This window comes from Pantherophis guttatus, chromosome 2 (genome assembly GCF_059756535.1).
Source record: "Pantherophis guttatus breed Tessera chromosome 2, ASM5975653v1, whole genome shotgun sequence".
In the NCBI taxonomy this organism is placed as follows: Eukaryota; Metazoa; Chordata; class Lepidosauria; order Squamata; family Colubridae; genus Pantherophis; species Pantherophis guttatus.
The window spans coordinates 46,612,033-46,639,035 of NC_142064.1; the positions used below are offsets into that span (position 1 = coordinate 46,612,033).

Sequence of the window (27,003 nt, forward strand, 5' to 3'; positions counted from 1 at the left end):
TTTGGTTTAATAATGTTATTGTATGCATTTTTTCGTGGTCACTATGTGGTGGCTCAGTGGCTAAGCTTGTCGATCAGAAGGTTAGCAGTTCAGCAGTTCGAATCTCTAGCGCTGTTCCCGTTACTTGTCCCAGCTTCTGCCAATATAGCAGTTTGAAAGCACATTAAAAATACAAATAAAAAAATAAGGACCACTTTGGTGGGAAGGTAACAGCGCTCTGTGCGCCTCCAGCGTTTAGTCATGCCGACCACATGACCATGGAGACATCTTCAGACAGCGCTGGCTCTTTGGCTTAGAAATAAAGATGAGCACCACCCCTAGAGCTGGAAACAACTAGCACACATGTGCGGGGGAACCTTTACCTTTACCTTTATGATTTCTATTGTGTGTTATGTCTAACAATGTTTAACAGCAGCCTAGCTTTGGGGCATTACCAAAAATGGAAGCCATCCTTTCTGTTCTCTCAGCTTTTCCAGAAGGAAGGAAAAAACAATAACATGAAGCTTTCTGTGATTTGTTGATGTCATAAGAAGTCATCCTAACTTGTTTAAAAATTGGATTACATAATAAACAAGTTAATGACATAAGAATACAATAGTTGATTCTTCGCTCTTTCTCTTGTGTATTTGTATCTATCACATTCCCATTCCTGACAAATACATAATTATTGATATGTTCTGGAAAGTTTGTTCTCATCAAAAATAAGACAAGTGCTTGTTGACATAGCAATTTTTTTGTTACGTTTACATCTCACCTTTCATTTCAAGAGCTCAGGGCAGGACACAACACAACACAACTTCTCCCATTTTTTGCAACAGCAACCCTGTGAGAAAGGTGGACTAAGGGTGGGGGGAGATTATGACATTGTTATGTTGCTTGTATTATCATGGTGTACACCTCATGTATCAGATAATTCTTCATCTGGAGCATCATAATCTGCAGGGGGGAAGTAGAGAGACAAATGATGAAAGCAGGATCATGCAATGCAATTCAGGCTCTACCCCTTTTATATACGCATTATAACTTCATGTATGATACTGTTTTCCTATTTTGATGAAAACAATGGAGCCTCTGGATGTCTGGGATCTGAATGACTGATTATGTGCCATCATGTTTCTGCTACTCTTAGCATTCATATATTTACTCCATGATGATCTATCCCTGACCTGGTCTTTTAGGTTTCCTAATGGCACATTCATTACCATTGAGTCCATCCACTTTGCTGCTGCTTATCCTCTTCTTTTTTTCCCTTTCTATCTTTCTACCTTTCCTAGAGAGATACATCTTTGCATAATGTATTCGAAGTAGAATAATTTGATCTGAGTTTGATGCTGTGACTCCCGATGATGTGGACAGGATTTTGGGGAGACTTAGTGCGGCCACATGTTTACTGGACCCGTGTCCCTCCTGGTTGGTACTGGCTTCCCGGGAGGTTACACGAGGCTGGCTCCAGGGCGTCATTAATGCTTCGTTGAGTGAGGGTCACTTCCCCGCTGCCCTGAAAGAGGCGGTGGTGAGGCCTCTCCTCAAGAAGCCGTCCCTGGATCCAGCAATATTGGCTAACTATCGTCCTGTCTCCAACCTTCGCTTCATTGCGAAGGTTGTTGAGAGTGTGGTCGCGCAACAGTTTCCACAATTCCTGGAGGAAACATCCTATCTAGATCCGTTCCAGTTGGGTTTCAGGTCTGGGCACAGCACGGAAACGGCATTGGTCGCGTTGGTGGATGATCTCTGGAGGGCTCGGGACAGGGGTTATTCCTCTGTTCTGGTCCTATTAGATCTCTCAGCGGCTTTTGATACCATCGACCATGGTATCATGCTGCACCGGCTGGAAGAGTTGGGGGTGGGAGGCACTGTGTTGCGGTGGTTCTCCTCCTTTCTCTCCGACCGGTCGCAGTTTGTGTTGGCAGGGGGGCAGAGGTCGACCTCGAGGCCTCTCATTTGTGGAGTGCCACAGGGATCGGTCCTCTCGCCCCTTCTGTTCAACATTTATGTGAAGCCGCTGGGCGAGATCATCCGTGGCTTTGGGGTGAGATACCACCAGTACGCTGATGACACCCAGCTGTACATCTCCACCCCAGGCCACCCCAACGATGCCCTTGAAGTGATGTCCCAGTGCCTGGAGGCTGTGCGGATCTGGATGGGGAGGAACAGGCTCAGGCTCAACCCTTCCAAGACTGAGTGGCTGTGGCTCCCGGCATCCCGATATAGCCAGTTGACTCCATCACTGACTATTGGGGGCGAGTCTTTGGCCCCCACTGAAAGGGCCCGCAATCTGGGAGTCCTCCTGGATAGGCAGCTGTCTTTGGAGGAACATCTGATGGCTGTTACCAGGGGGACCTTTTATCAGGTTCGCCTGATTCGCCAGTTGCGGCCCTTTCTTGATCGGGATTCCTTGTGCACAGTCACTCACGCCCTCGTCACCTCTCGCCTTGACTACTGCAACGCTCTCTACATGGGGCTCCCCTTGAAGAGCACCCGGAGGCTCCAGCTGGTCCAGAATGCAGCAGCGCGGGTAGTGATGGGAGCAACATGGCGCTCCTATGTAACACCACTCCTGCGCGAGCTGCACTGGCTCCCGGTGGTCTTCCGGGTGTGCTTCAAGGTGTTGGTTATCACCTTTAAAGCGCTCCATGGCATAGGGCCTAGCTATCTCCGAGACCACCTGCTGCTACTGATGACCTCCCATCGACCCGTGCGCTCCCACAGAGAGGGCCTCCTCAGGGTGCCATCAGCCAAACAATGTAGGCTGGTGGCCCCCAGGGGGAGGGCCTTCTCTGTGGGGGCTCCCACCCTCTGGAATCAGTTGCCCCAGAGATAAGAAGAATCCAGGACCTCAATGCCTTCCGTCGTTCCCTGAAAACCTATCTTTTTCAGCAAGCCGGGTTGGCTTAAGAAGAAATTTTTAAAATTTTTAAATTCTTTTAATTAGTCTGTGATTCTTAACTTTTGGGCCAAAATTTATATATATTTTTAAATGTTTTAATATTTGTATTCTATGTTTTTTATCTTGGCTGTACACCGCCCTGAGTCCTCAGGGAGAAGGGCGGTATATAAATTGGAAATTAAATTAAATTAAAATTAAATCTTGGTCATTTGTATAGGTAGTGCTTCTGTTGGAAACAACAGAAGCAAAACAAAACTTTGTTTTTCAATCTTGAGCAGGAGAGAGATTGCATGAAGCGTCTTTCCTTTTCAGGTTCCAACTTTCAATAGCTACAGAACTTGAGTTTCTTCAATAGTATATCAATTCATAAAGATTGTTCTTAGAAGCAAAAATAGATGGAGTGCTATATATGTTGCCTAGATCTCCTGAATGTAAGATGGGATATAAATCTAGTAGCTAAGTAATAAAATATAATAGATACCTTATCATTATACTTCATGGTAATGTTTAACATATTTTTATCCTACTCTTCATAAAATAGCATCAAGAGAGCTATAGCTTGTTATATCATACAATTTAAACACCTGCTTTTCAATCACCTTTCATTTCTTATTGTATTTAAAGAATGGCTATTTTTTTATATTCCTGTATAGTATGTTTGTAAAATTCTCTTATAAATTCATGTGCAAATGCCCTGGACAAATTATATTCTTTAATTCTGTTTGCAAAACAGTGTTGTGTTATAATAACATCAGCTTGTCTTAGCAAATTATGTGAATCATACCATCATGTTAACCTACTGTAGGGTTATTTGTTGTTTGGACATATCATGTTACATGAACACGGCAGTAGTATTTTGTTAACTTGAATTTGAGTTGCTGTCTATTCCCAACCCCATTCAGAGCATGTTTACTATTTTTTGGCGTCTCAATTTGGCTCTTTCATGCCTTTTTTGAAACTGTTTATTAAAACCAGTAAGTCCTGGTTTTCAAGTGCTCATGGCTTACAGTGATGAATGAAAACGCATGAGAATTCTTAGAACTATTAGTGTGAGTACCATTGAGGAAAACAAAGCCTAGCTTTAGGATTGCACTTTTAAAACTATTAAAAAGAAAACAGAAAGTGCTGGGTAAATTGAGATGATTACTGAACCATGTAAATCCCAGAAATTTAGAAAGCAATGCCGAACTAATTCCCTTAGTGCTATTTATAATCTCAGTACGAAAAATGTACTGCTATTCTAATGAAATTTTTTTTTGCTTCACGATGAAGTTTCTTAATTCAAAAAGATAGGCCTCCCCTATTTTCTGTTTGTCCTTTTGCCATTATATTGAGGGAGACAATGGGAATCAAACTATTATTTATTTATTTATTTATTTATTTATTTATTTATTCATTCATTTATTTATTAGTTCGATTTATATGCCGCCCTTCTCCGGAGACTCAGGGCGGCTTACAATGCATTAAGCAATAGCCTTCATACTTTTGTATATACCTGCTTAGTAGGGCTTTTTGGGGGCCCCTAAGCGGTGTTCTATTTTATACAAAGTCAGCTTATTGCCCCCACAAACTGGGTCCTCATTTTACCTACCTCAGAAGGATGGAAGGCTGAGTCAACCTTGAGCCTGGTGACAATTGAACTCGCAGTTATTGCAGGCAGCTGGCAGCTAAGTGCTACTTTAACAGCAGTTTAGTCCGCTGCGCCACCAAGGCTCCTTAGGCCTTGGTGTAGGCCTATATCAGTGGTGGGTTGCTCCCGGTTCTGTCCAGTTCTATAGAACCAGTAGTAAAACAGGTGAGATGCTCCGCCCACTTGCCACGATGACATCATGGGTGATTTGCGCATATACAGAAGCTTCTGCGCATGCGCTCCCGCTGCAAACCGGTAGTAAAGATAAGTGGAACCTACCCCTGGCCTGTATGTGTTTGGATTGAACATATGGAGCAGGATATATTTTCTGTTTCTGTAGGTTTTCTGAAAAATCATGGTTGTATATCATGAAAATACTGTCCAGGTATAAAGGAATCAAGGCTTGAAGTTCATAGGTTGCCATGTGGATTAGAAATGGCTAGAGGACTGAAATCTACACTTTAATGGGTGCTGTCTTGTTTCTTTTGGTGATAGAAAACATCTCTATGTAGCTCACATATATTTAACATTAACGTTTAACTTTAGACTGTTTAGCATTTGAAAGGGAAAGTTTGCAAAGTGTCTGACAGTGGAACATCCTTCTTAAAGTGTTATAGAGGCAGTATTCCCTTGAAAGCTGTTTCAAAAATTGTGTCTTGTTTGCACAAGGGGTTGTCTTGAATTTAGGGTCATATTTCTTTGAAATAAATGAATACAAGTAACGTTTGTCTCTTTTTGTCCTCATGTACGTGTTTCATACTGTGTTCCTTATATGTGCTCCTATAAGGCTAATGAAAAGAAATAAAAATGGTTCATATTAAGCATTTAATATGAAAATGTATCAGTGTTTGTTGATTTTTAAGGTAGCTTTTTCAATCTGGTTTTGCCAGGTGTATAGAGCTAATATCACTCTCAATAGTGTGTTTGATGTATCTGAGAATGATGTGAATTTTAACTTAAAAGCTTGGTAAGATACCAGACTGGGAAACAGTAAATTGTCATAAATTGTCAAAATACTTCAGAAACTTGTATTTCATCATGGTTCTAAAACTATTCAAGTTTCTTTAGAATAAATAAATAAAGCATAGATGGCAGACATTTTATATTTAAAATTTCTGATACCTCAATAGTTTTTTTAAAAAAATCACGTTATATGGTATTAGAAAATTCAGAAATGGGGTTAGCTTGCTAGTTTAAATACTTCAGCTTTACCTTCACTTTAAGGTGTTTCATGCTTTGAAGTGACATGCATAAATGAGCTAGGGTTGTTGTTTTTTTTTCTAAAGCTTGTTAGTACAAACATAGATTAAAACTTCTACTGGCTCATTAAAAAAATCCTTCACAGCATCTGTCTTATTTCCTATAGATTTATTACTTAGAAGTAGAGGCTTAGTCTTTGAAATCAATTGAAATTCTTTGCTTACTCACCTGCTGATTTTTAACTCTTGTGGAAACAGACCTTTGTAAGATTATCCTAGAAAGAAGGAATTAATTTTTATCTTCAAAAACTTTAAACTTTGAATGTATATGAAGAATTGTATTCATTTAAAAGGGATGCTGTGCCCAAATATTTTGCACTTTACTTATTAAAATATAGATGTTACTCTTTCATATCTCAGTGCAGTTCACAATACACACACACACACTATCCTTTTTAAATATTAAATTTCAACAATTCTGGCTCTTACAGTACTGCTGAATGTGTTGTATTGCAGGTGTTTAGAATGAGGTATGGAAACTCTGAAAATGGGTCAGTTTAGTATTTACAACCACAATTGAGCCCAAAATGTATGTTGCTAAGGGAAACATTTGTTACGTGAGTTTTGCCCTATTTTACGACTTTTCTTGCCACTGTTATTAAGTGAAGCATTGTGATTGTTAAATTAGTAGCATGGTTGTTAAGTGAATTTGACTTTACTTGTCAGAAGTTTGCAAAAGGGGCTCACATGACCTTGGGACACTACAACAGTCATAATATGAAGCAGTTGTCAAGCATCTGAATTTTGATCATATGATCATGGGGATGCTGCAATGGTTGTAAGTATGAAACATGGTCATAAGTCACTTTTTCCAGTGCCGTTTTAACTTTGAACGGTCACTGTGAACTGTTGTAAGTCAAGGACTACCTGTAAAGGCAGGCCTTTAGATAGAAAAATCTTATATTTATCATTTGGTATTGATTACCACCTTTAGAGCGCTCCATGGCTTAGGACCTGGGTATTTATGAGACCGCCTTATGCCACCGATAGCCTCCCACCCACCAGTACGCTCCCACAGAGAGGGGCTCCTCAGGGTGCCGTCGGTCAAACAATGTCGACTGGTGGCCCCCAGGGGGAGAGCCTTCTCTGTGGGAGCACCTACCCTCTGGAATGAGCTGCCCCTGGAGATACGGCAGATCCCGGATCTTTGCACCTTTCGCCATTCCCTAAAGACGTTTTTATTCCAGCAAGCTGGGCTGGCCTAACTCTTTTAAATTGTTTTAATTCTTAAATTGTTAATTATCGGTCTTAATATAGGGGTATTTTAATTGTGGGCCAAATTAATTTAATTGGATTTTAATACTGTTTTTAAATTTTGTATTTCTTGTGTTTTATCTTTTGGCTGTTCACCGCCCCGAGTCCTTCGGGAGAAGGGCAATATAAAAATAAGCCATCCTGGAAAATATTTAAACACATGCGCAACCGGTCCCCACCATTTCCTCTGGTTAGGATTAGGGAGACAGAGCTGGAAATCAGGTAAGACGGCAAGAGGAGCCCTGTCTTGCTCCATGCGCCCCAAAATAATAACACCTCCCCGAAAATAAGGCCAAGTGCTTATTTCAGGGTTCAAAAAATATAATACAGGGTCTTATTTTCGGGGAAATACAGTAGTACACCTTCCTCCACCTATTTTCCCCACAACAACAGCCCTGTGAGGTGAGTTGGGTTGGGTTGAGAGAAAATGACTAGTCCAAAGTCATTTTATGACTAAGGCAGGACTTGAACTCACCGATTCCCAGTTTCTCACCTGGTGCCTTAACCTCTACACCAAACTGGCTCTCTCTTATCATAATATAATACCTAGGAATACAACCTCTATGAATCCCTATATACTCTGTGAACTCCAACCTTAAAACAATTGTGATGGTTAGTTGGCTGATGATTAGAATAATGTCAACTATATTATTTAGGCATAGAGGAAATAAATGCTGCTTCTTTCATTTGTCACATCTTTATATAATGCTATGACAGCTTTGGTATTGAAAGCATAATGCTTTATCATTTCAATTTTCTGTTGCATAAACCAGAGATACAGACTCTGAGTCTTCAGGCTGCAAAGAGTCCTCAAGCTTCTCCAGGTATTGCTATCAAATCGTAATTTATAAGATGACAGAAAAAGGAAATTAGTAATTATATTAGATGCATTTGAACAGTTACCCTGTTTCCCTGAAAATACGACCTGCTCTGAAAGTAAGTCCTAGTTTGATTTTTACATGTGCACCCAATATAGGCCCTACCCCCAAAATAAGCCCTAAATAAGTTCCTGAAGGCCTCTGATAGCGAAAAGGAGGCTGGGGGTGACACGCACAATCACTGGATGACACCCCCTAAAAATAAGAACTGGTGCCTTTTTTGGTGGCAAAAAAAATATAAGGCAGGGTCTTATTTTTGGGGAAACACAATATATATACAGTACATTTGTCAGTTAAGTGAAATTACTTCTTTTACATTTTTTTTTTTGGGTCTTGTTCTCCATGATTTTGGAGTGTGGCTCCTGGCTTGTCACTGTAAGATCAAATGTGGTACTCGTTCTGAAATAAAGTTGTATGTCCCTGATACCAAATGATACACTTCTGAAGGTCTGCTTCCAAAACCAAAAAGAAGTCACCTAATAGTTTAGGTCATATTTCATACAATTCTGAAATTGGGGAGAACTTTCCCAGATGGAGCCAGTGTGTAGTTAGGGATCTTCTTAGCACTGCTCCTGCTAGAAGAGCTGTTCACAGCCATGGTCAGTTGGGTGTCAGTTGCACCAGTCCTTGGATTGGGAGGTTTTGCTTGTATTCACACATGCCCTTGTAACCTCTCATATGGATTACTTCAACATACTCCACAGGAAGCTGCCCTTGAAGAGCATTCAGAAGCTTCAACTGGTGCAAAATGCAGCTGCATGTGTAGTAAAGGGTTTGAATATTCAACATATAAAACCACTACTGTGTGAATTGCATTGGCTGTCAGTGTTCTTTCGGGTGCAATTCAACGTTCTGGCCATGACCTTTAAAGCCCTTCATGGCTTGGGAATAGGTTACATAAGGGATCATCATCTGCCAGTTATTTCTACTCATTCACTTTTATCCCACAGGTTAAGCATGTCATGCGTCCTGTTTGTGAAGGAATGTTGGTAGCCCAAACCAGGAGTTGTGCTTTCATGAAGACCATGAAGATTTGGTTGTATGCCCGAATTTGGGGTGCCAAATATGTTAAGGATCCCATTTCTTGGCTGTATTAACATTCGTGGCAAAGGTTCTACTCGGTGACCATATATGTTTATTTTGTATTGTTTGTATTGTTTTTATGTTGTTTTTACTGTTTTATGATGTACATCACTTGTTGAGATAGGAAATTATAGAAATGAAATAAATATAATCATACTAGCAAAATAAGTGGAAATTCTTCTATACAATATAGTGAGATGAGCTTTGTTTTTAGTCTTTCTGGCATGTTAATATACCACATAAATGCTGCCTGACCAATGTGTACAAGGTGTTCATGGAGGACCCAGCCCGTGTGATTGAGAATCTCATATCCCATTTAGGTAAACTCCATGCTTACCTTTGTATGATCCAGATATTGGATGAAAATACACGGAGGAAATACCTCCCCCTGTTCGTTTTCTTTGTTCACTGATCATGCAGGCTAAATCCCTGAAAGAGCCTTTGACTGTAATTGAATGCAGCAAAATTTATCTGCATGTGGTTTACTTGTTTGGCCTCTAGTTGAAAAAGTAGGTTTTGTTGGAAATGGGGTTTTTCTTACAGGAAAAAGTACCACAACGTCATTATGTATGTGTTACATGAAAATTATATTCTGTCCCTTTCTTATTTCTAAAATGTGATGAGAGTATGATGACATACTTATTGTTTTTCTAGCTCTAATGCTATGCAGCATATATGAATTTTTAAAGAACTTGAGTGACCTTTTTTTCCAGGTATGTAGAATATCAGAATCTACCAGAATTATTTTGCCTAGTATTTTCTGGATCCATTTGGTTGAACATACTGTACTTATATATTTTTAAAAGCCTCCTGTTTCATTGAATTCACTTCACAGTAAAGTTTAGGAGAAGAACTGGGCATAACTCTATAACTATATTTAAATAGTTATTGGACATAACACTTGCCCTCTCATTCCCTCTCTTTCTCTTTCTCTTTTGCTAATATGCAGCCATTGTTATCATTTCTTTTGTAAAAGACAAAATCAAAAGCAAGCCACCCTTGGCTTTCTTTTTTTTAAAAAAGACTAAATATTACGAATTGCAAAACATCTCATCTGGCGTTTTTAATGTTTAAAAGGCAGATAGCTCCATGGAAGATTTGTAGGAGGAGCACTGCTGACAGCTGAGACACTGTTCAATTTCTTGATCTGCACATCTGTCATTTTAGGTGCAAAGCCTGCTCGCAGTGTAGTCGAAGAAATTTTTGCTGTGAACTCCACATCATGTTAACCTTTATGAATTTTGGTAACTCATTTTTTTTTATATTTGTTCTTCCTTATATTTATAACAAATATTGTGTCAAATAAGTATGGTTTAATTTATTAATCTAATAAATATAATATATAACTATATATATATTTCTGTCCTCTTTCAGATATAAAGAAAAATAGTGGAGCATTGAAAATAAATACTTTGCAATACACAGGGATGTAAACAAAGTACTTCATTTTAAGTGGTTAAAGCAGCTGTGTCTTTTGCAAAGAAGGGCATCAAAGCAATTATGCTAGTCTTGCCAAAAATGCAGTTGCTTTAATTATTTAAAGAGGGATGTTTTGTTTGTGTCAATGCATGTTTTGAAGCACATCTGTTACATTCTTGCACATCCCACTTTGCATTATTTTTCATATAAAATACTATATTTTTTCTGTTGAGAATTAAATTGCCTAAGTGATTTTTGTAAACATTATTTTAGTTGCCGCATATGTTCAGCACTGTCCAAATACTTTTATTTGCGCTCAATGCGTATAAGACATAGAAATATGTATTATGTTGTGTCAGATGAAATATTTAATTTAATGAAATCATAATGGTAGACAGTTTACAGAATAAAATGACAGCCTCTTCCGTTGTTGCTTCTATTTAAAACTTGCTTTGATTTATCTGTGTGTTTTGAAGCAGATAGCACTTAAGATTCACAAATATATGTATCAGTTTAATAAGACACATATTCTAAGAGATGGGAAACTTTCTATCAATTTATAAAAATGTGAAGCAATGGTAGCTAGTTTAAATGGAATTAAATGTAGAAGGAACCCATCACTCCAAGTATTTGATTGAGAGAGACATTGAGGATAGCGTTGCCAAATACACAGGAAGTAATAATTTCATTTTGGTTTTAAAAAGTGATCTTGGAAGTATGATTATTGCATTATTTAATGTTAGTCTTCCATCTGACCTTGGTCTTCTCAGGCAGATGCCTGAGTCAGACAAAAATAGAGATGTCAAGATTTGCACATTAAAAAATTGCAGCATTAAGGGATGTCACCAACATGAATTGTGGCCACTCTCTTAAACATGATCAAATAGATTTCCATGGTTAGAATCTCCTTTATGAGACACATAATTGGCTCTGTGAAATGATAAGCATAGAGAGACAAAAAGAATAAAGGAAAATGCAATACTTGATATATCACATATACTACTTGGCAGAATAAAGATATAGAGAAAGGAACAACTTCACTGAGGATTTTAAGCTCAGAATAGTAAAATACATCTTAACAACTTTGCAAGCATTCCACCATATCAAAATGTAGAGTCTGAATCAAAGCTGATTTCTCTCTAAAGAGAAGATAATTACTGTACCTTATTAAAATAATAATTTCATTGGACACATTTTTTAAAAAATTTACTTGGATAAAATCTAGAGTCCTGGGGGGGCTTTCTGAGTCTTTTTAACCATGCTGCTATAATTAGATCTTCCAAGAAGATGAGTACAACTACAAAAAATTGTGATGATGTATTTCAAGGCCTATTTCTGTCTGCTGCTTTTGTAGAACTGGCTTTTTTTGTCTGGAAAGTTGAAGCTGGACACATTAGCAACCTTTTTTCCCAGCGCTTAATATTTATCTCTAGAAGACAGTTGTTAAACGATTAGCAACAAATGTATATTTAGAAATGTATTTAGAATCAGAGCCCAGTTTCTTAGATGTTTATTTAAGAACAGTGCAAAGTTTACAGTAACTCAAGCTTTACATTAAAAGCAACTTAACAAACTGGGTACAATACATTGCTCAGCTAGGCTAATAGAAATACAGTAGTTACATTTTTCCCCTTCTGTTGTGTCCTCTTCTTGGAAAGAGCCTGGGCAAGTCCCTGAAGTTTTCTTGGCAAGATTTTTCATAAGTGTCATTGCCTCTTTCCTAGGGCTGGCTCAAGGTAACCCATCTGGCTTTGTGCCCAAGGTGAACTGGGACTTATAGTGTTCCAGTTTCTTGCCTGATTCATTAACCACTATATGAAACAGGTTCCCTATATGTATTAAAGGGGGTCTAAATATTTATAAACATTGTAAATTGGTCAGAGTATAAAGAAGGGGTAAGTTAAAAATTAAATTCCAAGCAGCTCCTTTTTTTCTCCTTTCCCCTTTCTCCCCCTTTTCTAACATTTATAAAGAAATAACAACAAATGACAAAACAGTAGAGGCTATTAATTCCAAAGATCGAAATCTTGCTCATAAAACAGTTCAATATATTTTGCAACTATTTATCAGTGTTATACAAAGTATTAATTGTACAGCTTAAGCAACCTTATGCTCATTAACATTTCAGAAGTCATATCTAACATTGATATAAACTTTCCTCCCTTCATCTATAAGGTTCAATTTACTTAATCATTGTGGTATTAACAATTCTTACTTTCTGTTGCAGAAACATCACTGCACTCAGCTATCATCTATATTCAATAATACCCTGTTTTGCCTTATTTTAAAAAGCCCTTAACACGTGTTTTTTTTTTTTTGCATAGGTGGAGGTAGTTTGCTTCTTTTGTGTCATTATCAGTTTACATCAATAGTTGTTTTTATTTGCTTTTAATATTATACAATGCTCTGCCCAGAATTAGGCATTCCAAACTGGATATAAATTGTATTACAAAAAAACAAAAAACAAAAACTAGCAATCTTGCTAGCCAATCTCATTTTTGGAGCACTTAGTATAGTTCTTTACAGGTTAAATTATGAATATAATTAGATATCTATAAAACACGGAATATTTTCTTTAAAAAAATTAAGCTAATGGCCAATTTTTTTAAAAAAATTAAAAAATCTTTATGTTTCACAATCTTTATTTTCTTTTTTTATCCCTCAATTCTTTCTCTCACATGTTTTCAATTAAAAAACAGTAAATGACCACCAATCCTCAAGTGATGTTTATACTGTTCTTCTAGTTCACTTGGAAGTGACAGTAGTATAAAAAAAAATAAAGGAAAGAAATCAGGATGTTGTTGTTGTTGTTAGTTGTGAAGTCATGTCTGACCCATTGCGACCCCGTGGACAATGTTCCTCCAGGCTTTCCTGTCCTCTACCATCCTCTGGAGTCCATTTATGCTCACGCCTACTGCTTCAGTGACTCCATCCAGCCACCTGAAATCAGGATCAGTAATAATAATTTGAAGGTTCATCTGATTTTATTGGAAATGTTTATTGTTCAGTCAAATATCGAGGGTTTTTTTTCAAATATTTTCATTTTAAGATGCTTGCCTTTGGTTTGGTTTGTAAGCTTTGTTTTGAGAAAAAAGAGCAATCTTATCTAATATGTTTCTAGGTTAAACAATATGTCTAAAACAATATTTGGCAGTCATTTTTCAGTTACCTTGTTAGCTTCAAACTCAATGTTATTCATTCCATAATGCATTGAAAACGAAACTAACAGGGTTCATAACTGGCTTTTCTAGTATAAGGACCTAGTGCTAGATACTCTTAAGGCACCAGAATTCAGCTGCTTTATTGCAGGTGACAATCTTCTAATTGAAGCTACTCCATGATAAGTAGTTAAAAATCAATACTTTAGAGTACTAGCTGCTTGTCTCATTGGCATTCTAGATGCTAAAGTCTAGGGAACAGATATACATTTGTACTGCTGGATTTATATTACTAGATAAGAGATTAAATAAACTCATTTAAAATTACTTTAATTTACAATTGTTCCTTTCTGAAATAGCTTCAATTTAGCATCTAAACAAACGGATGTTAAAAGAAAATAAGATCTGGTCCCAAGCCAGGGTTGCATAAAAATGACCCTGGATACACTGCTTGAAAATGAAACAGGGAGGAAAGAGGCAAAGAGAGATGCACTCACACTCACCTCCTGGGCACAAACACAAAAATTCTGTAATCTATTATCCTCCTGTTCAAGTAGCGATTTGGTTTAAAGCCCAAAACTCCCTTTAGTCTCTGTGCCAAATTGGGCAGAGTTCAGGAGAAGCAGCACCCTCCAGACAAATGACATGGTGGCAATTGATTGAAGTTGTTACCTGGGCAGGCTGTGCTGCCCAGGTTAGTCTCAGAATCCCACAAGAGTCACCAAATAATTAGAAGAAAATGAGGTCTTGTTATGATCCAGGGTTGTGTGAGAATGACACTGGACATGCGCTTGAAAAAGAGAGAGTTTATTTGAGAGCATAGCAACAGCATTTAAGGTAGGTACAATTTGAGGTTTTGAGCTGGTGATATTTATAGGAAAAGTAGTTCTTTGAGAGGTGTTTGAATGTGCCCTTTGAAATGTTTATTTTGGTGGACACGCAGTCCCAGTGGAAATGTCCTGCTCTTACTTTGCTGAGTTTGTAGATCATTTCCCTCTGTGCTGACTTTAGGTGCCACATTTGCGTGTTCAGCAAAGCTCTGTAACTTGAAGGGATTTTACCTGTTTTCTTATTCTTTTGAGAGACATGCAGTTTTATCTGTTTCAGTCTAAATGTCTGAACACTTTAAGTGTTTTTTGCAACATTGTATTATCTTTGTTTGCAACATAGTTTCTTTCGGTTAGGGGTAGGTCATGTTGATGATTAAAGGAGTTCACAGAGAGTTCATGAATAAAATTATTCTTGAATCTAAAATTCCTCCAATACAAATAAAATTACAGTAAAAATGTTATAAATAAATTTGCAAATGGTGAATCATTTTTCCCATTATTTTGCATGTTAGGCATGCCAAGGATAATTCCATAATCCTGCACATTAATTATTTTATTACATATAGTTTATTGTGTAAATCTTTTATTATGCATGTGTGTTCTCTACCTCTTCATTGCCAGTTTCCAAATTTCTCTGAATATTTTCTAATGTGTGTGAAGAAGTATTACTTTCATCATTCCCATTTGATTTAATTCAAACCAGAGAGGAAGAAAATGTTATCTCTTTCTCTCACTATTTTGTACCCCATCCTCACCAATTTTATTTTCCTTTCCTTTTCCACTTTCAGTGTTAATAGACGTTCAGCTACAATGGACACTCCTTCCCACCATTCCAACCCCATGTCTTTTAAACCATGATTTCATTGTATCAAAGAAAAAATAGTAAATAGCACCGTTTTGAAAATAGTAATATTTTTTTTAAAAAAACTTGCAATTTATTTCAAAGTTTTCCAATCTTTTTTAGTTGACAGCATATTTCGAATTTTGAGAGAATAGTGAGAGCAATTCCCAAAGTGAATGGATGTGTTTGCTCATTCACAAATTGGCTGCTTTTCTTCTTCCCAAAATCCAAAGGAGCAAAAGATTTTTGACTGCCAAGAAATTGCATATTGAAACATATAAGCACTATATTGGGAACCATCATTCTTCAGCTTCATAATGGGTTATTGCATACAGTAATCACATAGTCCTGGATCATTTTTCGATGTCATACATTACAGCCATTTTATCTATCTATCTATCTATCTATCTATCTATCTATCTATCTATCTATCAACAAGTACAAGGAAACAAGTAACAGTATAGACATAGACATGGACACATGAAAAAATTTGGCACATGTAAAAAGATATAAATAGTGAAAACAAAGCCATAAACACATAAAAGAGTACATATAAATGGGGACAGTAGGACCGGGATGGTAGGCATGCTGGTGCACTTATGCACACGCCCTTAGGGACCTCTTAAGAAAAATGAAAGATCCACAGTAGACAGTTTAAGGTAAAAGGTATGGGGATTAGCGAGACTAACAACAGGATCAGGTAGAGTGTTTCAGACATTCACTACCCTACTGCAGAAGTAATATTTCCTACAATCAAGATTAGAGCGAATTACATTGAGTTTGAATCTATTGATAGCTTTGTGTTATTACGGTTGAAATTAAAGTACTCATTTACAGGTAGGACTTTTGGTAAATAATCTTATGACCTAAGCATAGGTCGGAACATAGACAGCGTAGTTCAAGGCTATCTAGACCTAAAATCTTCCTGAAACAAAACATGCTGTATTTATTGAGTATCAGTAAATCAGTCAAGTGTCCTTGGGAAATATCATGAAGCATCTTATTCCATGTCTTAAACTAAAGTGAGGTATAAATATATAAAATAAAATAAATTGGTTTCCATAAGAGTGGTAACAGTGGTCAATCCCTTCCAACTTATTTTTCATTTTTTAATTTATGTTCTTGCTTTCTCATTGTAAATGCCATAGCAGGTGTTTGACATATTGTGTATTATTTATAAACCAATATCTTTGTGGTTAATGAAGATTGCAGAGCAGGAAGTTTATGTATTTTGGAGTGTGTGGACGCAAAAAAAATGCTGCTGCAAGAAATAACTCTTTTAGTAGATAGGATGCACATACATCCTATTGACTTTCATAAATGGTTGCCTTTCATTTGTCAGATGAGGATGTTGAGGGCTAGCTGCATCATTTGATAAGGATTGGAAATTACATGTTTGTAATATCTCAGTCCGATATGTTGCACCACACTGATGAATGCAAGTATTTCTGCGGTCATGTTGCTTAATTTCTTGATTTACATTTTGCTTTGTTCCTTCCTTGGTCCCAGAATGAATTACAGCCTTCCTTTTTGCAGAAGTTGTTAATAATTCTGTCCTCAAGATTTACTTAATGTAAGAAAATTAGATAATTTCATTTGGGGAATAAGAATGACAAAATTAAATAGACGTTACATGAACATATTTATTCTAACAAATAAACTAACGGCAATTTAATGGTTAAACTATCACAACTTTTTCCAGACTTACAGGGCAGCTTTGAAAGTTGCTTCTCCATATGGGTGCCTGAAGATGTAAGAAAAGACAGCTGGAAGCAGCTTCTGAAGCAGCTAAAAGAAAAGATTGGCTCCTTTAACAATTTGAAAAGAAGTGCTTTGTTCTTACAGCCCCACATTTTGAAGCATGTTATGAAGGATTTGCACAGGCCTCAAGGACAGTCCTTTCTGCAGACAAACATTTTTAGAATGTTTGGTTGGAAAGACATGTTGCCAAATGAACTGTATTGTTTAACTGATTTCCAGCATTTAAAGCTGGACCTCAACAAGAATATTATATGTAATGTTAAATGCACAGTGTAGTAGACAGTAGTGTGCCAGCTTAATGCTCTGTTGTAAAAAAAAAAAGTTTGAAAGCTGTGCCTGTGTACTCCATTTGTATTTTACATCGACACTTTTTTATTGTGGAAAACAGGAAGAAAGCAATTTTTTTTTTGCTATTGATTGAAAAGGTGGGATTGTCAGGAATCTAAAACCCAAAAAGCATTTGTTTTTCAGCCCACTCAAAAACCTGCCTGTTAAATACAGGCAATGTTTATATATTGTTGACTGAGAGAGATTTTGTGACCTGGAAAAACCACAGGGATTAGAATTTAAATGCAGCAATCCTGCTTCTTTGAATAAAAGTTTGATAGCTGATCCTAATGAAGATCTGAACAAAGCCTTCCAATGAACTGCATTCATAGGTATCTTGCCCTGTTTTTGGAGATACAAATATAGCTGCATCCCACATTATTTTAATCATACATATAGTTAGTGTGAAATAACCGTGAAGGCATAAGCAGATTATCAAGGAGATTTATGAACAAATATTTTATTTTTGTTCCTGAAAGTTCAGATGTAAGATTTGTGCTGCCATTAAAATGAAAACTCCAGAGTGGTAGCACTATGTATTTTCACTTTTATAGGCTTTTAAGGTATAAAGCTTAGCTTTATTTAATATCTTTCAGTCTTGCTGCTATTTGGCTGCTTGTGTTATTTGCTACATTATTGCTTATATAAGTTTGTTTGTTTGTCACATTTCTGAACTTCCCTTCTCCGTCAGAGAGCTGTTGTGTACTGTAGGTGTATTTATGTTTTATATGTGATTCTTGATAGATTTTAATAAAATGAATAGAATTCAGGGGTGAAATCCAGCAAGTTCTGACAGGTTCTGGAGAACCGGTAGTGGAAATTTTGAACAGTTTGGAGAACCAGCAAATACCATCTCTGGCTTGCTCAGAGTGGGGTAGGAATGGAGATTTTGCAATATCCTTCCCCCAGGAATGGGGAGGGAATGGGGATTTTGTAGTATCCTTTCCCTGCCACGCCAACCAAGCCACACCATGCCCACCAAGCCATGCCCACAGAATCGGTAGTAAAAAAATTTGGATTTCACCATGGTTGGAATTAACTTATTTTTATGAAACTATTATTAAATGTATTTGTTGGCAGCAAGCAAAATTAATGTATCTTATGCAATTTAGAGAAGCAACCTCTTTTCTGAAAATATTGATAGTACAACAAGGGGTTGATAACACTAGAAGAGCAGTTTCTCCTTTCTACTATAAGATTTTATGTGAGCACCTGGATGGTTAATGCTTTTAGATGCCCATTGGGACATCATTTCTCACCAATCATTGAGTAGGGTAGATATCAGTTCCTTATTCCCTTCTCTACTATGAACTTGAAGCTTTCCTGAACAAATTCCGAGAAGATGCCAACTGTTTCAGTACACTTTCAATAACACACTGTGGCTTTGTTTCCTATTTCTTTTCTTAGCTTTTATTGTGGGGCGCTAGCAACCTGAGGGTGGGGGGGATGGCTGACTCTGCATCAGACAGGTTGGTTTAAGTGTTTCTTAGAATAATGTACATTGATCTCATTGTGGTGACCACATTAGTTTTGGATCCGTTTTAAGGAGGGGTTCCCCCCCCCCCATATAAAAAGCATACAGTTCAGTGAAGCCACTTCAAGTAAATAGCTTTGTGCTCATTCTTCCCTGAAGCTAAAGACTGTTCAATATTTTAGTAGTTACCTATAGAGACGGATCTTGAGGAGAACATATGTAGTGCATTTTTGTTTTACTCTTTTTCAGGCATTTTTAAAAGGACAAATGGAAGATGATGAGCATTCTGTACTCCCAGCCTATTCAAAGCTCTATGTTTGGATAAATTATATATAGCAAGAACATTAACTTTGGTTGGCTGCATATGCTAGCAGCTTTCTAAAAATCTGATAGTTTGTTACAGAATAACTTGCAAAGCTGAAGGCCTCTTACACAATTCATTTTTTTAACAATCCAGGCTGCGTGCTTCTAAGTATACCACAAAGTTTTTACATGCCATTGACATGGAAACATAAAAGACTTGGTAGCCCAAGTATTTTTTAAAAAATGCTTTTGTTTTTTCAGTACCATTGGAAGAAATTCTACCACTGATAGACAACAGCAAGAGGGTAATTGGCCCAGGATGTTTTCATAGTTTATTTCTTCACTGAATTTATATCCCATATTTTCTGTGAGAACTTAGCAAGCATGAATAACATCTCTCCTAATTTTGTTTCCACAAGAGTGATTGGCCCAAAGTCACCCAGAGCTTTATTCAGGGTACAAAGATAAATTTGATTTATTTTCTCTTGGGAGTCTTATCTAATGAAAGGGGAGGGGGGGTTGTTTTATTTTGTTTTTCAGTAAGGTGGGTTCAGAAAAAGTCAGGAAGTCTCAAATCACAAATGTGGCAAAAAAGATAAATATAGATTATCATTTATCAAGAAGGGATGGTGCATTTTACTGCATTTTCTGGTTTTCTGTGCTCATTTAACATTGAAGTAAACTGCTTAGCACAAAATTATGCAAATGGTTGGCTTTCCAAATAATGCCATGGTACCATATGTTATCTACCACTTGTTAAATTGTTCTTTGAATTCACTTTCTGCATGAGTAGCGAATGAGAGAAAAATACTGCAAAGCTTTCATGCCTTGTGAAGATGTATATATAACTTTACTTCGAGAGAGCTGAAATGTTATTGTGCTTAAACGTCTATAAAGCATACTTGCCAATACATTATTTCTGTATGAATGCTTAGCTGTTTAGTTGACCCTGAAGTCCATAATCTTTGGAGAGAAGTTGACCCATTGGAATTCTGAATCTGTCCTGAGTGCAATCAACCGTTAAAACACTCATTTCCCAGGTGGCAACTGATGAAAGTTTGCTACAGAAACTGAGCATACAGCAGACACAGGATTTCATACCCATAATCTCTAGCTTCCAGCCACATTTAACCCTGCAGTGTTACCAGTCACCTTCTAGCTAGCTTACCTTTTATGTTTTTTATGTTGTGGCAAATACTACGATGAAACATAGGGCTGCTGTTGTACACGGCAGCCTGTTGTTTTATTTTGACTGTGACATGTTGTGTATTTAAAATAAATAAAAATAAACTAAAATGATATAATGGAAAATATACTTACATACAATAAATATATAATATACAATGAATTTCTGGGTTATGTAGCTTCTAAGAAAAATCAGAGATTCTGTCTCTGGTAAATAGAAAAGAATGTCTGTGGGTACAACAGGACTCCATTGATGCTATACTGCAAACTACAGGCCAACATTTTGTAGACTCGGATGCAATGAAACACTTTACATTACATTTGGTTAAGTGGCTTGGCTGGTATAAATTAGTTCTTTTAGAAAGGGGTATTATTGAAAATTACTCAGCACTGGTCTTTTATATGTTTTGGTTAAAAAAATGAAAGTGCTACAAAACTTTACAATGGGCTTCATCTTCCAATTGTTTGAGACACCGTGTTCATATCTGCATGAAAATTTATGCAAAAATAAAGCCCTTAGTGATTCTTCATTTACAACCATGAAAAATGTTTCCCTCTTCGCTTCAAGTGTTAAATAGGCTGAGCGCGAACGGCAATGCAAATGGAACTCCTACTGCTCTGGCTGTAGTGTAAATAGCATTCTACTCTCAGATTTGGATGTTTAGGCTGTGTGGACTTGAGTAGTTCCCAGAAGAATTATGAACATGGTATCTTAGAAAAAAGCAGTTTGAGTTCTATGTTTAACTGGACACGGCACACTGTCCAGTTTAGTTAATCAAATATGTAGCATGCTTTCATCCCATTTCCGTTGAAAATGTTCTAAAAAGTATTCTAAGAATTAACAATATATCAAGAAGAAAATATGCAACTACTAGATATAGTGCTTAATCATTTGCTGTGACAAAGGCTACACAGTCTTTTTCCCCTGATGCAAATACTTCCATTTAACAATAATATTGTAACTGCTGATTTTTCTGTGAGTTGGATTCACAGTCTAAGAGATTGCAGAAGAAGCAGTTAGAAATCACAACAAAGCATTTCAAACCCCAAATGTGTCAGATTCATTTTAATAAACTGCTTTTAATAGTCTTTAACACTCTTCTGTTCAGGATTTTGTACAGATTTGCTGTAATTGACTTCATTGGTCTAGGATACCTGATTTATTGATTTTATTGGCACCATATTGTTGCTATTGTTGCTAATTCTTAGAAAATGTCCTTGTACAATAACCATGAATTTCATTTATACCATATTTATGTGTGTATAAAACCATTGTCGTAAAAGCAAAATATATTAATTGTACCAGCAGGCCGAACCATGGCATAAAACAGCTTTACTGATTACTAAGCATGCTGAGGAAACCAGTTTGTTTAATAAAAATATTAATAACATGCATGAACTGCAAAGTAATAAACCTAGAAGGTAGAGACCGTCTTTGTCTGCCTTATAGTGGAAACGGAGGCATAAATACTCAGACAGAAGTCTCACTGAGTTTAATAGGATTTATTCCCATTTAAGAATACAGAGATTTTAAAAAGTTTAAAAGTTAAAAGCACTGGGCAGAACTCCAGGAGCCATGAGTTCCAGTTCTGCCTTTGGCATGGAGTCAACTAGATGATTTTGGGCCAGTCATTTTCTCTCATCTCTTAGAAGAAAGCAATGGTGAAGCACTTCTGAAAAATGATGCCAAGAAAACTGCATGCGTTTGTCTGTCTAAATGTAAGGACTCAAGACTGACATGAAGGCCCATTTTTCCCCAAAAAATTGGTATCCTCCAAATATGTGAGCCTACATTATTTCTGGATACTATTTCATTAGAAAATAATGAAGTCCTGCATGTCTGTAAGACACCAGGTTTGGGAAAGGTTTCTTGATCTGGATTATAAAGGATTATTATTTTTATTATTATTATTATTCAAATTTCTATACCGCCCTTCTCCTTTCGGACTCAAGGTGGTGAACAGCCAAAATAAAACATTTATACATAAAGTACGATTAAAAATAGATTTAAAATAATTAAATTTGGCCCATAGTTTAAAATTTATCAATTTAAAATCCATATCAAAATTTAAAATCAACCATAAAATCATAAAATCAAGAGAGACCGGCTAACTGAAAGAGATGAGTTTTTAGGGCCCGACGAAAAGTCCAGAGGTCGGAGATCACTCATATCTCTGGGGGTAGATTGTTCCAAAGGGTAGGTGCCACCACAGAGAAGGCTCTCCTCCTGGGGGTCGCCAGCCGGCATTGTCTAGCCGACGGCACCCTGAGGAGGCCCTCTCTGTGGGAGCGAACTGGCCGGTGGGAGGCTATTGGTGGCAGAAGGCGGTCCTGTAAGTACCCTGGCCCTAAGCCATGGAGCACTTTAAAGGTGATCACCAACACCTTGAAGCGCACCCGGAAGTCCACCGGAAGCCAATGCAGCTCGCGCAGGAGAGGAGTCACATGGGAGCGCCCGTCGCTCCCATAATCCCCTGCGCAGCTGCATTCTGCACCAGTTGGAGCCTCTGGGTGTATCCCAAGGGGAGCCCCATGTAGAGAGCGTTACAATAGTCCAGACGACTATAAGGATTATAAACAAAGTGTGTGTAAAGCAGTGATACTCTGTAGACCACGGGTGTCAAACTCGCCACATCACATTGCCTTCATGTGATATTTCGCAATGTTTTTCCCATTCGTGGAGTTGGGGTGGGTGTGGCCAGTTTACCCATTTGTGGAGCTGGGGTAGAACATTTTTCCCATTTGTGGAGCTGGGATGCATTGATGCATCTGGCCCACGAACCGCTAGTTTGACACCCTTGCTGTAGACTCTGGTTTCTCATTTCCCCTTGTTCCTATTGGCAAAAACCATGTGTAACAGGTCATGTATGGAAATGTTTTATTTAGGCAAGGCCTTGCATAAATTATTAACAGGCCATCAAACTATTTATATGAATTGCAGTCTTGTTACATTATTTCAGTAATCATCTATAAAAAGGTATTATTTATTCACCCAGAATGTAGGGCAGCATACAAGTTTAACAAATTATTAAATTATTAATATTGTGAATCAAATGGAACTGTCTTTATATGTATTCTTTATACTTTTGAAATATCACAGTTTGAGTGATAAAATCATGGGTAATGTAATTTTGCAGAAGTCAATGATTAAAGATAATAAAATTAATATGACATTAAGGTATTCTGATGTCTAAGAGTTATATTATGATTTTTAAAATTAGTAGCATAAAGAGTCCACTGGAAGAGGAAACAAAATACATTGTTATTTGTATATTCCATATTTCCTCTAGAACTTAATATGCATACCCTTTGCTTTCAGATTTTCAGAAAAATGACTTGCACAAAGGTCCAAATCAGCTTGGTAGCAGTCTTGCGTGCTATTAACATTGCTGATTCTCTTTTTGTCATAAATGTGAGAAATGACCAAGTCCTAAATTAGTTTGTTTCTTCCTTCTTGCCTTCCTTCTTTCTTCTTTATAGGAAAAGCACCCACAATGTTATAAATGAGAACAGCACTATCCCTACTGAATTTGTGCTCCTTGGATTCTGTGTTTCCGAATACCAAACTCCAGATTTCTCAGACTTCTGGGTGCTGTGACAGTTCTCCACCCAAAAAATAAAAATATCATACAATCCTCATTTAACAAAACCAGTTATTTCTTTCGGCTATGTATTATCAAGAAATAAACATACCAAATACAGTCAATAAATTTTTTAGTATACATACAAAAACAAACCAATAATAAAATCTTGAAAGATTACAAAACAAAACATTTTTAGCCAACAGCAAGATAATCAAATTGAAAAGCATGCCGCTCTCTGGGAAGAATATGCTAATTCAACCCTGACATATCTCCTATACCTGTGTGATATCCAATATCATTACTCTGTCACATTTTCACTCTGTACTCAGCAACCACAAAAAAGCAATAACAAGTTCTGCTAGTGATCCACTGATCCAGTCATCCAGACAGCAGCAAATCCCAAGCACTTATCAACTTGTGGATCCAGCATTTCCTGAAAAACTCTGTCCTGGACCACCTCTCTACCCACCTACACAATGGCCAGGCCACAGGTACATCCGTGCCAAACCATTCCTCTTGTATAAATACTTATTAGGGTACTTACAAGGTTATAAGCAACGTTAGCCTATCTTCAAGCATCCCCAAATTTATGACTTTTAGATTTTCTTTCTACTCCATATAATATAATTATTATTACCTTTTTCAAAGGAGTTTTGATATGTGGGATGGATAGAAGAAGCATGGTCTTGAAGAGGAAATAGGCCTTAATTTGGTTATAGAAGCAGCTCTGAATATTTAAAAATAGAATCTGTTGTATTTTTGATCCAAATGTCAAAGAAAGCTTTGATCTCATTATCAGAATGTAAATACATTTACAAGTAGTCCTCAATTTACGACCATAATTGAGCTCAAAATTTATATTGTTAAGTGAGTTTTGTCCTATTTTACGACTTTTCTTGCCACATTTGTTAAGTGAATCACTGAAGTTGTTAAATTAATAACATGGTTGTTAAGTGAATCTGGCTTTCCCATTGACTTTGCTTGTCAAAAGGTCACAAAAGATGATCACATGACCCCGGGACACTGCAACCGTCATAAATATGAACTAGTTGCCAAGCATCCAAATGTAAATTACGTGACCATGGGGTTGCTGTCATGGTTATAAGAGTGAAAAATAGTCATAAGTCATTTTTTCAGTGCTGCTGTAACTTCGAACAGTCACTGAATGAACTGTTGTAAGTTGAGGACTACTTGTATATGAATTATGAAGTTCTGTAAAATACACAAAAGCACAAGATAATGCTAATGCAAAGTTCTGTAGCTTCAATAAAATTCATAACTAAGTGCAAAATGTTTCTGAAATGTTATAGACTTTTTTTCTGTGTGCATCGAGTTAAATTTCAGCATTGTTTTCAAGCACCATTAAATACCATTATCTAAGTACACAGAATAAGCTCTTGAGAGTACAATGTCCCTAGCCAGGTACAATAATTTCAGTGTCGTCTTGTTCTGGGAAGTTACATTATGCTCTTTTTCGTTGTTGATAGTGTTTTATAGAGTTTCAATAGTCAGAGCATATTTATTATATATCTGGGTTAGGGACTCTGATTCACTGCTGCCACCTAGTAACTGTCTAGATTTTTTCAGACTTTGTATGGTACAATCACTTTCTCAATATAAATTAGTGGGCATTCTTTAAACCTTGCAATATGTAATATTAAAAGTGACTTACCTTCAGAGAAACCATTGCATGAATAGTAAGGATCTTGGGTTAGTTTCTGCACAGAAGAAAGCAAACAAAGAGAGTGACTTGTCTTGGAGACCATCTATCCACTAAGTTCAGGCTATTTGGCATGTTCTACTATCTTGATGGGCATGCATGAAAAAGTTTTTCTGTTCCCCATTGTACTACAATTACTAGCATGTGGGAAAACAGTTTAATCTTCCCCTTGTTAACCCAGAGTATCCAGAGACTATTTATTCAACTCTTCTTATTTAGTCATCCGAACATCTGAATTTTTCCTAATGTATCATTGTCTTGCTTTATAAATCAGTCAGAATGATCTCCTCATAATAAAGTCGGACAATAGAAAGCTAGAAGACTTTCTAATATCATAATTCTTTTTATTAAATATTTTTTCATTAGTACAAAGCAAATCTAATAAAAAAAAGGAAAGAGAAAAGAAAGTAAAATATAATCAAGTGCAAAAGAAAACAAAAGAAGAAAGAAAGAAAGAAAGAAAGAAAGAAAGAAAGAAAGAAAGAAAGAAAAGTAGATGATTTCTGGCCTTCTTTTCAACAGATATTAACAAACCCATAATCTCCTGTCCCTTTATTCCAGAAATATCTTTAGCTCAGTTCATCCTTTTTTCAATTATTAATTCCATCACTCATCATTTTTTTAAAAATTGATAAATTAAAACATTAACCTGTTTTTCAAATATTTGCATAGCCTATGTTTAGTCTAATCATAATCAGTTTTTCAGATTCAAAGACTTGGCATTAAGAAAACTAATGTGCTCTACTTCTAGTAGTTAGAGAAAATGTTTGGTTTAGTTGGTCTACCATATCTTGCCTGCAAAAATCTTATTACCATAAGATGTCAACATACATTTTATGTTGTATAACATTTTTGTTGCCATCCACTGGTTATCTGGAGTTTTGCAGACCAGGTAATTAGCTGTAGTGCTATCTTCTTCCTTAACATATTTCTGCTTTTTTAAAAAAACCATGCTGCAAGTGAGATTTACTATACTGTGGTGTATGTTTGGAACAATTTTATTGTTTCAGCTGTGTTCTTACGTAAACTAACTAAATTTGTGATATTTCCCCAGTCATTTGTCTTCCAATCAAACGGATGCATTCATGGGTATTTATCTTGTGTGTTAGGCCAGTAGAGTGCTATATTTCAGATTTTTCAACAGTGTAATTGCTTTGTGCTATGGAAGATTGGTAAAAGAAACTTTCCATTTAAAATCCTTCATTCACTGCATTATTTGAGATAAAAAGTTCATGGAACATATTTTGATTTGATTAGTGTTTCTCTCTTCTTTATAGTATGAAGGCTCCATTTTCTCACAATGCTGTTTTCTAAACAATCAATTTCTATAGTACTTTGCAAAAGCCTTTTGTGTAATATTAAAATTAGACTTACAGAGCTACATTTAAAACGAACTAGCATTTCTATGCA

The 27,003-nt window shown here is 36.7% G+C and overlaps 1 protein-coding gene across 15 annotated transcripts in view; it reads left to right on the forward strand.

Moving 5' to 3' along the window:
* The window catches only part of PAM (peptidylglycine alpha-amidating monooxygenase), a 153,788-nt gene that overhangs the window by 18,871 nt on the left and 107,914 nt on the right, over positions 1-27,003 (forward strand). For 2 of the 15 annotated variants that reach the window (XM_087885922.1, XM_087885928.1), the window contains exon 1: positions 10,159-10,235. The exons of the other annotated variants lie outside the window; for them this stretch is intronic. The gene's annotated coding sequence lies outside the window, so the exon portion shown is untranslated. Of the gene's footprint in view, positions 1-10,158; positions 10,236-27,003 lie in introns of those variants that run through there. 15 annotated transcript variants of the gene reach the window in all.